This window comes from Arachis hypogaea, chromosome 10 (genome assembly GCF_003086295.3).
Source record: "Arachis hypogaea cultivar Tifrunner chromosome 10, arahy.Tifrunner.gnm2.J5K5, whole genome shotgun sequence".
Taxonomy (NCBI): Eukaryota; Viridiplantae; Streptophyta; class Magnoliopsida; order Fabales; family Fabaceae; genus Arachis; species Arachis hypogaea.
In genome coordinates, this window is record NC_092045.1 from 32214610 (window position 1) to 32228191 (window position 13582).

General features: G+C 37.5%; 1 non-coding gene across 1 annotated transcript; it reads right to left on the minus strand.

Moving 5' to 3' along the window:
- Positions 1–3905: 3905 nt before the first annotated feature.
- LOC112718504 (small nucleolar RNA R71) lies at positions 3906–4014 on the minus strand. Its single transcript, XR_003160842.1, has one exon. It is a non-coding gene; the product is annotated as a small nucleolar RNA R71 (small nucleolar RNA).
- Between the last annotated feature and the right edge of the window lie 9568 nt (positions 4015–13582).

Sequence of the window (13582 nt, forward strand, 5' to 3'; positions counted from 1 at the left end):
GAGCAAAACTCTGATAAAAGGCTGACAAAGGATTGCTGATGCTGTTGGATTCTGACCTCCCTGCACTCCAAATGAATTTTCTGGAGCTAAAGAAATCCAAATGGCGCGCTCTCAATGGCTTTGGAAAGTAGACATCCAGAGCTTTCCAGAAATATCTAATAGTCCATACTTTATTCGTGATTAGATGATGTAAACTGGCACTCAACGCTAGTTCCATGCTGCATTCTGGAGTCAAACACCAGAAACACGTCACGAAGCAGAGTTGAACGCCAAAAACACGTTACAACTTGCCGTTCAACTCCAAAAGAAGCCTCTGCACATGTAAAACTCAAGCTCAACCCAAGCACACACCAAGTGGGCCTCGGGAGTGGATTTCTGCATCAATTACTTACTTCTGTAAACCCTAGTAGCTAGACTAGTATAAATAGGACATTTTACTATTGTATTCAGTGTCTTTTGACCACGTTACATCTTAGGTCTCGGTTTTAATTTATTATTCATCTTAGGAGACTATTGATCACGTTTTGGGGGCTGGCCATTCGGCCATGCCTGAACCTTCATCACTTATGTATTTTCAACGGTGGAGTTTCTACACACCACAGATTGAGGGTGTGGAGCTCTGCTGTACCTCGAGTTTTAATGCAATTACTACTATCTTTTATTCAAATTCAATCTTATTCCTGTTCTAAGATACTGCTCGTACTTCAACCTGATGGATGTGATGATCCGTGACACTCATCATCATCCGTCCCTATGAACGCGTGCCTGACAACCACTTCCGTTCTACAAGCGAAAGCTAGAGTATGTATCTCTTGGATTCCTGATGCACGATGCATGGTTGCCCTCGCCTGACAACCGAGCCTTCCATTCCGTGAGATCAGAGTCTTCGTGGTATAAGCTAGAATTGATGGCGGCATTCATGAGAATCCGAAAAGTCTAAACCTTATCTGTGGTATTTCGAGTAGGATTCAGGGATTGAATGGCTGTGACGAGCTTCAAATTCGTGATTGTTGGGCGTAGTGATAGACGCAAAAGGATCAATGGATCTTATTCCGACATGATCGAGAACCGACAGATGATTAGCCATGTTGTGACAAGAGCATTTGGACCTTTTTCACTGAGAGGATGGGATGTAGCCACTGACAACGGTGATGCCCTACATACAGCTTGCCATGGAAAAGAATAAGAAGGATTGGATGAAAACAATAGAAAAGCAGAGATCCAAAAGGAACACAGCATCTCCATACACTTATTTGATATTCCCGCCAATGATTTACATGAGTAACTTTATCTTTATTTTCTGTTTATTTATTATTATTATTCGAAAATTCCATAACCTTTTATAATCTGCCTGACTGAGATTTACAAGATGACCATAGCTTGCTTCATAGCAACAATCTCCGTGGGATCGACCCTTACTCACGTAAGGTATTACTTGGACGACCCAGTGCACTTGCTGGTTAGTTGTGCGGAGTTGTGACTAAGTATGATTCACGTTTGAGAGCGCTTCCAAGTTATTAGAGCCATTGTTGATGATCACAATTTCATGCACCAAGTTTTTGGCACCGTTGCCGGGGATTGTTCGAGTTTGGACAACTGACGGTTCATCTTGTTGCTCAGATTAGGTAATTTTCTTTTTATTTTATTTTCAAAAAATTTATCCCTATTTTCGAAAAAAATTAATTAAAAATAAATTATTCGATGGCTTCAGAATTTTTAAGAATGGATTCTAGAGTTTCATGAAGCATGTTGAATCCTAGCTGGCTGAAAAGCCATATCCAAATCCTTTTGGAATGAGACTTCAACTAATCACCTCAATGCATGTAATGCCATCCTAAAGCTGGCTGGCTATTAAGCCATGTCCAACCCTTGGATTGGAGCTTTAGGTTAACATTGAAAGATTCCTGGAATTCTTCTTAAAAAATTTTGAATTTCTTATTTTCTTTTTCCTATATGTTTTTCGAAAAAATATAAAATAAAATCCAAAAAAATAAAATAAAAAAATAAAAATTTTGTGTTTTTTGTTTGAGTCTTGAGTCAATTTTTAAGTTTGGTGTCAATTGCATATTCATCTTGTTCTTGCATTTTTCAAAAATTCATGCATTCATAGTGTTCTTCATGATTTTCAAGTTGTTCTTGGTAAGTCTTCTTGTTTGATCTTTAAATTTTCTTGTTTTGCGTTGTATGATGTTTTTCATGTGCATTTTTGCATTCATAGTGTCTAAACATGAAAGATTTCTAAGTTTGGTGTCTTGCATGTTTTCTTTGCATAATTTTTTTTTTAAAAAAATATGTTCTTGATGTTCATCATGATCTTCAAAGTGTTCTTGGTGTTCATCTTGACATTCATAGTGTTCTTGCATGCATCATTGGTTTTGATCCAAAATTTCCATGTTTTGGGTCATATTTGTGTTTTTCTCTCTCATAATTAAAAATTCAAAAATAAAAAAATATCTTTTCCTTTTTTCTCTCAAAATTTTGAAAATTTGGGTTGACTTAGTCAAAAATTTTTAAAATTAGTTGTTTCTTGTAAGTCAAGTCAAATTTTCAATTTTTAAAAATCTTATCTTTTCAAAACTTTTTCAAAAATTAAATCTTATTCATTTTCCTTATTAATTTACGAAAATCCTTTAAAATATTTTTCAAAAAAAAATCTTTTCCTTAGTTTTATCTTTATTTTCAAAAATTATGCTAACAATTAATATGATTGATTCAAAAATTTGAAGTTTGTTACTTTCTTGTTAAGAAAGGTTCAATCTTTAAATTCTAGAATCATATCTTTTAGTTTCTTGTTAGTCAAGTAATTAATTTTAATTTTAAAAATTAAATCTTTTCCATCCATATCTTTTTAATCATATCTTTTTATCATATCTTTTTTAAAAATTTTATCTTTTTCAAAAATTTGATTTCAAAATATCTTCTTATCTTCTTATCTTTTCAAATTTAATTTTCAAATCTTTTTCAAACTAACCAATTAACTGTTGTTTATTTTTTTATCTTTTTCAAAACCACCTAACAACTTTTCTCTCTCCAATTTTCGAAAATACCTCCCTCTTTTTCAAAAATTCTTTTTAATTAATTAATTATTTTAAATTTTAATTTTAATTTTATTTCTTATCTTAATTTTTGAAAATCATTAACTCCTTTTCAAAAATTATTTTCGAAAATTTCTCCATCTCTCATCTTATTCTATTTATTTATTCATTTACTAACACTTCTCTTCATCTCAAATCTATGCCCCTATCCTCAACCTTGTGTTTGGATTATTCATTCTTCTTCGCTCTTATTCCCTTTCTTCTTCTACTAACATAAAGGAATCTCTATACTGTGACATAGAGGATTCCTCTTCTTTTTCTGTTCTCTTCTTTCTCATATGAGCAGGAATAAGGAAAAAGGCATTCTTGTTGAAGCTGATCCTGAACCTGAGAGGACTCTGAAGAGGAAACTAAGAGAAGCTAAATTACAACAATTCAGAGACAACCTTACTGAAATTTTTGAACAAGGATATGGCAGCCGAACCCAACAACAACAATGCAAGGAGGATGCTTGGTGATTATACTACACCTACTTCCAAGTTTGATGGAAGAAGCATCTCAATTCCTGCCATTGGAACAAACAATTTTGAGCTGAAACATCAACTAGTTGCTCTAATGCAACAAAACTGTAAGTTTCATGGACTTCCATCAGAAGATCCCTACCAGTTTTTAACTGAGTTCTTGCAGATCTGTGAGACTGTTGAGACTAATAGAGTAGATCCTTAAGTCTACAGGCTCATGCTTTTCCCTTTTGTTGTAAGAGACAGAGCTAGAACTTGGTTGGACTCACAACCTAAGGATAGCCTGGACTCTTGGGATAAGCTGGTCACGGCCTTCTTGGTTAAATTCTTTCCTCCTCAAAAGCTGAGCAAGCTTAGAGTGGATGTTCAGACCTTCAAGCAAAAAGATGGTGAATCCCTCTATGAAGCTTGGGAAAGATACAAGCAGATGACCAAAAAGTGTCCTTCTGACATAATTTCAGAATGGACCATGATAGATATATTCTATTATGGTCTGTCTGAGTTCTCTAAGATGTCACTGGACCACTCTGCAGGTGGATCCATTTACCTAAAGAAAATGCATGCAGAAGCTCAGGAACTTATTGAAATGGTTGCAAATAACCAATTCATGTACACTTCTGAGAGGAATTCCGTGAATAATGGGACCCCTCAGAGGAAGGGAGTTATTGAAATTGATGCTCTGAATACCATATTGGCTGAGAACAAAATGTTGACTCAGCAAGTCAACATGATTTCTCAAAGTCTGAATGGATGGCAAAATGCATCCAACAATACTAAAGAGGCATCTTCTGAAGAAGAAGCTTATGATCCTAAAAACCCTGCAATGGCAGAGGTAAATTACATGGGTGAACCTTATGGAAACACCTATAATTCTTCATGGAGAAATCATCCAAATTTCTCATGGAAGGATCAACAAAAGCCTTAACAAGGCTTTAATAATGGTGGAAGAAACAGGTTTAGCAATGGCAAGCCTTTTCCATCATCTTCTCAGCAACAGACAAAGAATTCTGAGTATAGCACCTCTAACTTGGCAAATATAGTCTCTAATCTGTCTAAGGCCACTTTAAGCTTTATGAGTGAAACATGGTCCTCCATTAGAAATTTGGAGGCACAAGTGGGCCAGCTGAGCAAGAAAGTCACTGAAACTCCTCCTAATACTCTCCCAAGCAATATTGAAGAGAATCCAAAAAGAGAGTGCAAGGCTATTGATATAATCAATATGGCCGAACCTAGAGAGGAAGGGGAGGACGTGAATCCCAATGAGGAAGACCTCATGGGACGTCTCCCAACCAAGAAGGAGTTCCCTATTGAGAACCCAAAGGAATCTGAGGCTCATATAAAGACCATAGAGATTCCATTAAACCTCCTTCTACCATTCATGAGCTCTGAAGACTATTCTTCCTCTGAAGAGGATGAAAATGTAACCGGAGAGCAAGTTGCTCAATATTTAGGAGCTATCATGAAGTTGAATGCCAAGTTATTTGGTGATGATACTTGGGAAGGTGAACCTCCCTTGCTCATTAGTGAACTAGATACCTGGGTTCAGTAAACTTTACCTCAAAAGAGACAAGATCCTGGAAAATTTGTAATACCCTGCACCATAGGCACCATGACCTTTGAAATAGCTCTGTGTGACCTAGGGTCAGGTATAAATCTTATGCCACTCTCTGTAATGGAGAAACTGGGGATCATTGAGGTATAGCCTGCTATATTCTCATTACAAATGGCAGACAAGTCAGTAAGACAAGCTTATGGATTGGTAGAGGACGTGTTAGTAAAGGTTAAAGGCCTTTACATCCCTACTGATTTCATAATCTTAGACACTAGGAAGGAGGAGGATGATGCATTCTGACCACAGCCAAACACTAAGTTTGGTATTGAATCCCCACATCCAAACTCTAAGTTTGGTGTTGGGAGTCTACAACATTGACCTGATCACCTGTGTGGCTCCATGAGAGCCCACTGTCAAGCTATTGACATTAAAGAAATGCTTATTGGGAGGCAACCCAATTTTTATTTATCTAATTTTATTTTTCTTTTTATTATTCTTTTATCTTTTATTAGGTTCATGATCATGTGGAGTCATGAAAAAATACTAAAATTAAAAACAGAATGAAAAACGGCAGAAGAAAAATCACACCCTGGATGAAAGACTTACTGGCGTTCAAACGCCAGTAAGGAGCATCTGGCTGGCGTTCAATGCCAGAACAGAGCATGGATCTGGCGTTGAACGCCAGACACAAGTAGCATCCTGGCATTTGAACGCCAGGAATATACCCTAAGGAGAGCTGGCGCTGAACGCCAGAAACAAGCATGGAACTGGCGTTCAACGCCAGAAACATGCTGCAATTGGGTGTTGAACGCCCAAAATAAGCATCACTTCGGCGTTTAAATGCCAGAATTGTATTCAAAGAAGTTTTACATGCCTAATTGGTGCAGGGGTGTAAATCCTTGACATCTTAGGATCTGTGGACCCCACAGGATCCCCACCTACCTCAACTCACCTTCTCTCCACTTCTTTGCATAAACTCTCTTCCCCATAAACACTCTTTCCCAAAAACCCTTCACCAATCACCTCAATCTCTCTTTCCAATTACCCCCTTCACCACTCACATCCATCCACTCTTTCCCATAAACCCCACATACCTTCAAAATTCAAAATTTCTTTCCCACCCAAACCTACCCTAAATAGTCGAACCTACCCCCTCTCCCCTCACTATATAAACCCCTCCATCCTTCTTCATTTTCACACAAAACAACCCACTCTTCTACACCTTGGCCGAATACACCTTCCCCCCTCTCCTCCATATTTTCTCTTCCTCTTCTTCTTTTCTTTCTTCTTTTGCTCGAGGGCGAGCAATATTCTAAGTTTGGTGTGGTAAAAGCATAGCTTTTTGTTTTTCTATAACCACCTATGGCAACTAAGACCGAAGAAACCTCTAAGAAAGGGAAAGGAAAGACAAAAGCGTCCACCTCCGAGTCATGGAAGATGGAGAGATTCATCTTCAAAGCCCATCAAGACCACTTCTATGATGTTGTAGCCAAGAAGAAGGTGATCCCTGAGGTCCCTTTCAAGCTCAAGAAAAATGAGTATCTGGAGATCCGACATGAGATCCAAAGAAGAAGTTGGGAAGTTCTGACCAACCCAATCAATAAGTCAGAATCTTAATAGTTCAAGAGTTCTATGCCAATGAATGGATCACTAGGAACCATGATCAAAGTATGAACCCGAATCCAAAGAACTATCTTACAATGGTTCGGGGGAAATACTTAGATTTTAGTCCGGAAAATGTGAGGTTGGCATCAACTTGCCCATGATGCAAGGAGATGCACGCCCCTACACAAGAAGGGTCAACTTTGATCAAAGGTTGGACCAAGTCCTTATGGACATATGTGTTGAAGGAGCTCAATGGAAAAGAGACTCCAAAGGCAAGCCGGTTCAATTAAGAAGACTGGACCTCAAGCCTGTGGCTAGAGGATGGTTGGAGTTTATCCAACGCTCCATCATCCCCACTAGCAACCGATGCGAAGTTACTGTGGATCGGGCTATCATGATTCATAGCAACATGAATGAAGAGGAAGTAGAAGTTCATGAAGTCATCTCCCTTGAATTCTACAAAATATCCAAAAAGTCCTCCACCATGGCAAGGCTAGCTTTTCCTCATCTTATTTGCCATTTATGTTACTCAGCTGGAGTTATCATAGAAGGAGACATCCCCATTGAGGAGGATAAGCCCATCACTAAGAAGAGGATAGAACAAACAAGAGAGCCCACTCATGGATCCCAAGAGACGCATGAGGAAGCTCATCACCAAGAAATCCCAGAGATGCCTCAAGGGATGCACTTTCCTCCCAACAACTATTGGGAACAACTCAATACTTCTCTAGAAGATTTGAGTTACAATATGGATCAATTAAGGGTAGAACATCAAGAGTACTCCATCATTCTCCATGAAATTAGAGAAGATCAAAGAGCAATGAGGGAGGAGCAACAAAGGCAAGGAAGAGACATAGAAGAACTCAAGGACATCATTGGTTCTTCAAGAAGAAATCGCCACCATCACTAAGGTGGACTCATTCCTTGTTCTTATTTTTTCTGTTTTTTAGTTTTTATGCTATATGTCTGTTTATGTTTTGTGTCTCTACTTCATGATCATTAGTATGTAGTAACTATGACTTAAGGCTATAAATAATTCCATGAATCCTTCACCTCTCTTAAATGAAAAATGTTTTAATACAAAAGAACAAGAAGTACAAGAATTTTGAAATTATCCTTGAATTTAGTTTAATTATATTGATGTGGTGACAATACTTTTTGTTTTCTGAATGAATGCTTGAACAGTGCATAATTTTGATCTTGTTGTTAATGAATGTTAAAATTGTTGGCTCTTGAAAGAATGATGAACAAAGAGAATGTTATTGACAATTTGAAAAATCATGAAAATTGATTCTTGAAGCAAGAAAAAGCAAAAGCTTGCAAAAAAAATGGCGAAAAAAATTAGAGAGAAAAAGAAAAAGCAAGCAGAAAAAGCCAATAGCCCTTAAAACCAAAAGGCAATGGTAAAAAGGATCCAAGGCTTTGAGCATCAATGGATAGGAGGGCCCAAGGAAATAAAATCCAGGCCTAAGCGGCTAAATCAACCTATTCCTAACCATGTGCTTGTGGCATGCAGGTCCAAGTGAAAAGCTTGAGACTGAGTGGTAAATGTCGTGATCCAAAGCAAAAAGGGTGTGCTTAAGAACTCTGGACACCTCTAACTGGGGACTTTAGCAAAGCTGAGTCACAATCTGAAAAGGTTCACCCAGCTATGTGTCTGTGGCATTTATGTATTTGGTAGTAATACTGGAAAACAAAGTGCTTAGGGCCACGGCCAAGACTCATAAAAGTAGCTGTGTTCAAGAATCAACAAACTTAACTAGGAGAATCAATAACACTATCTGAAATTCTAAAGTTCCTATAGATGCCAATCATTCTAAACTTCAAAGGAGAAAGTGAGATGCCAAAACTGTTCAGAAGCAAAAAGCTACAAGTCCCGCTCATCTAATTAGAACTAATATTCATTGATATTTTGGGATTTATAGTATATTCTCTTCTTTTTATCCTAATTGATTTTTAGTTGCTTGGGGACATGCAAGAATTTAAGTTTGGTGTTGTGATGAGCGGATAATTTATACGCTTTTTGGCATTGTTTTTAGGTAGTTTTTAATAGGATGTAGTTACTTTTAGGGATGTTTTCATTAGTTTTTATGCTAAATTCACATTTCTGGACTTTACTATGAGTTTGTGTGTTTTTCTGTGATTTCAGGTATTTTCTGGCTGAAATTGAGGGACCTGAGCAAAACTCTGATAAAAGGCTGACAAAAGGACTGCTGATGCTGTTGGATTCTGACCTCCCTGCACTCGAAATGAATTTTCTGGAGCTAAAGAAATCCAAATGATGGCAGCATTCATGAGAATCCAGAAAGTCTAAACCTTGTCTGTGGTATTCCGAGTAGGATTCAGGGATTGAATGGCTGTGACGAGCTTCAAACTCGCGATTGTTGGGCGTAGTGACAGATGCAAAAGGATCAATGGATCTTATTCCGACATGATCGAGAACCGACAGATGATTAGCCGTGCTGTGACAAAAGCATTTGGACCTTTTTCACTGAGAGGATATGATGTAGCCACTGACAACGGTGATGCCCTACATACAGCTTGCCATGGAAAACAATAAGAAGGATTGGATGAAAACAGTAGAAAAGCAGAGATCCAAAAGGAACACAGCATCTCCATACACTTATCTGAAATTCTCGCCAATGATTTACATGAGTAACTTTATCTGAAATTCTCGAAAATTCCATAACCTTTTATAATCTGCCTGACTGAGATTTACAAGATGACCATTGATGCCAAGTCATCTTAGCCTAGTTTCACTAGTCTTTTTCTTTGTTTTCATTAGGTTTTATGCACTTTCCTGCATTCTAAGTAAGTAATTTGGAATGAAAATGCATGACTTCTTTGAATCAAACAACCACCATCTAATTGATGCTAAATCATGAGGTTTAGGCTAATTTAATTGATTTTTAATGATTTATAAACCTTGTGAATTTGGTGATACTTTGATTGGTTGTTTTGATTAATTGTAGGTGAAGAAAAGAAGAAAAGAAGAAAGCATGGCCTAAGAAACGTGGCCCAAGGAAGAAAAAGTGTGGCCAAGGAAGGAAGAAGTGTGGCACAACAATGAAGGAAAACCATGAAGTTCTCTCCAAGAGCACTATGCTCACCAAGGGAGCGCTACATTTTCCCTCAAGGGACCAAGGCACAATGCTCAGCTTACCAAGTGAGCATTATCGAGCTCTCACAAGAAATAAATCAAAGAAAATAAGTTGCCAATGCTTGCTCCAAGGATTGAACCCATGACCAAAGAGGGTTGGGGGAGCGCTACTCACAAGGGGAAATGAGCCAAAAATGGCCAAATGCACCCTCTAAGGTTCGAACCAAGCACCTAGAGGAAGCAAGGAGCAAGGCGCCACTTCCTTCACCAAGAGAAAAGCTTCAGCGCATGCTTCCCTCAAGTTTCGAACCAAGGACCTTCCCTTGGATGCCTTAATGCTCAACTCACTTGGTGAGCAGAGCACTACACTTGGTGCATCACTCAACACAAGACACGGACCAAGGGAGGGCAGCGCGCAACAAATGACACGGTCCAAGGAAGGAATATGTGCACAAGGCCTCAATGCTCAGCTCAACTTGTGAGCTGAGCATTCCCGTGATACCCCCCTCAACATTGCACGCTACAAGGGAATCCACACAAGGCCTCAATGCTCAGCTCAACTTGTGAGCTGAGCATCCTCTTGGAACCAAATTCTTCATGGGCTGAAAATTGAATTAAAAATCCAACTTAATTCATTTCTTCACCAAATCAAAAGCCCATCCAAATTCCAAAATCCAAGAATAGAAAGTGTATAAATAGGAGCTAGTTTGATGTAATTAGGATCTTTAGAATCACTTTTGAATTTTCTTTTAACTTCCATTTTCATTTTTGAGCTTTTACTTTGGAATTGAGTTCTTAGAGAATTGGGGAGGAGAATTGATTTCTCTTCTTCCTTGTTCTTGCTTGAGCACTCTTTACTTTTTATTTTGGATCTTGGGTGAAGAATTGAAGAACTTGTGTTTCAATTTCACCTTGAGATCCCTTGCTTGAATTTTCTGCATAATTGAATTTCAATTTCCATTCACTGCTTCATCTTCTACTCTTTCTGCAATTTACTTTCCTTTATTTCTTTTGCAATTGTTCTTGTTGGATCAAGGAAGGATTTGAGATCTAGACTTGTTATCTAGTCTCTTCCACTCCTGAGATCTTCAACCTCTTTTAAATTGCTGCAAATTAAGCATCGCTCACTTTCTGTTCTTAAATTTTCAAAGCATTTTTACTCTTCTGTTTGAGGTCTACCTTAATTCAATTCATCGTCTACTTGTCTGTTTATTGCAATTCACTTGTTCTTGTTTAATTTCTGCAATCCCAGTTCCCAATCCCTTTTATAATTAAAGCAAATTTACATTTCTTGCACTTTAAGCTTCAGCCATTTATATTTCTTGCAAGCTAAGTTTCTGAAATTTTATTTACTTGTTCTTTAAGATTCAGCTTATTTACTTCATTTGCTCTTTAATTTACTGCAATTGCCCCTCTCCCTTTACATTTCAAGCAATTTAGCTTCTGTCAATTACAAACCACTCAACCAACATTTGATTCGCTTGACTAAATCAACCACTAAACTAAAATTGCTCAATCCTTCAATCCCTGTGGGATCGACCTCACTTATGTGAGTTATTATTACTTGATGCGACCCGGTACACTTGCCGGTGAGTTTTGTGTTGGATCATTGATGATTGGATTTTTGACGGTTTAGAATTTCACAAATGAAATCTCGTTGAAGTATAGTCTCTAAACCAACAATAATCCTTTCATGCAAAAATTTGTTTGTCACAAGTACAAACCCCTAAAATCTATAAACCAAAGTATTTAAACCTTGGGTCGTTCTCCCTAGGATTTACAATAAAGTGTCTTGTTATTGGTTGTGAGTCATTTTTGGGGTTTTGATAAGAAGCATGAAAGATAAATGGTAAGAAAGTAAACTAAGGCCTAAAAAGGTCTTGGCAAGGGTTGGTGGTCAAGGATCTCTATCCTAATCAGTAACCACAATATGAGAATTGGCAAGGATTAATCTCATTAAATCATCCTCTAACTAGTAGTAAAGAAAAGTCAAATGAGCTATATCAATCCTAGTCCATAAGTCCTAACTCTCCACTAATTCAATTAGTGAGAACTAGAGTCAATGGATCCCAATCATCAATTACTTGGACATTAGTAACTCAAGAGTTCCTAAGTTACCTTTCCAAGCCAAGAACATAAAACTCTACTCTGAAATCCAACCAAGCATTTCATCAAACACTTGGAAGGCATAAAAGGAAAGCATAGTAAAATTGCAAGAAAAGTAAATCTACACTACTCAATTGCAAGGAATTAAACAACAACAAATCAAATGAACACAATTATTATGAATTACCTCTAATTGAATTGAAAGAGAATAGGAGGAACAAAAGTAGATCTACAACAAAGTACAAGAACAACATAAAGGAAATTACAACAAAAGAATAGAGGAAGATGAATGTAACAACAAAGAATTGAAAGGTAGAAGTAGAAGAAGATGAATCTAAATCTAGATCTAAGAACTAAACATAATCCTAATCCTAATCCTAGAGAGAAGTGAGAGCTTCTCTCTCTAGAAACTAACTCTAACTACTACACTAAGCTAATGATTAAAAGTATGTAAAAGTATGTTGATTTCCCTTCAATCCTTGGCTTAAATAGCATCAGAAATGAGTTGGATTAGGCCCACAAGGCTTTAGAATTCGCTGGCCACGTTTTGCTTTAAGTGGGTCATGTGCCACCATCGGCGCGTCTGCGTACCGTGCGCGCCCCTATGCGCGATGCAACTATGGCAAATCTTATATCATTTTGAAGCCCCGGATGTTAGCTTTCCAACTCAACTGGAACCGCATCAATTGGACCTCTGTAGCTCAAGTTATGGTTATTTAAGTGTGAGGAGGTCGACTTGACAGCTTTCCAGTTCTTTCATTTCTTCATGAGTTCTCCAACCTTTCATGCTTTCTTTCTTCATTCCCTTGATCCAATCTTTGCCTCCTAACCTTAAATCACTTAGAAAACATATCAAGGCATCTACTAGAATCAAGATGAATTAAATTTAGCTATTTTGAGTCCTAAAAAGCATGTTTTCACTCTTAAGCACAATTAAAGGAGAATATACAAAACCATGCTATTTCATTGAATAAATGTCGGTAAAAGGTGATAAAATCCCCTAAAATCAATACAAGATAAACCCTACAAATAGGGTTTATCAATCATTTTCCACACATCAAGTTTTTGGCACCGTTGCCGGGGATTGAAATAGATTGACAATGATTAAGTGAAGTGTAGGTCTAGATCAAGCACTTTTTCTTTTCTATTTCTTTAATTTTTAATTAACCCACTAACTGTTTGAAGATTTGCCTCTATTAACACACTAACTGTTTGAAATTTTGTCTCAACTAACTGCACTCAATTTTCAAAAAGTATCACTGTGTGTTCCTTGTATTGGTTTGCATGTCACAGGAAAGAAGAGAGGTTCCAAATTCTGAGGGTCAAGACGAACAGACTATGAGAAGGTTGAAAAGAGAAGTCAAAGGGAAGGCTATTATTGAAGAAGAAATCTATGCGGAAGAAGAATATCATGATATGAAGCCACAACTCATTACACTAATCAAGAATAATTGTTCCTATGGTGGAAATCCATTGGAGGATCCTAAGCAGCACATATCCACTTTTCTGAAGACTTGTGGTGCTGACAAACCCAATGGTATAGATCAGGACACCTATAAGCTCTTGTTATTCCCCTTCTCACTAAGGGATGAAGCTACACAATGGCTTGAAACCTTTTCCCAAGGATGTATCACTAGTTGGGACGATTTGGTTACCAAATATC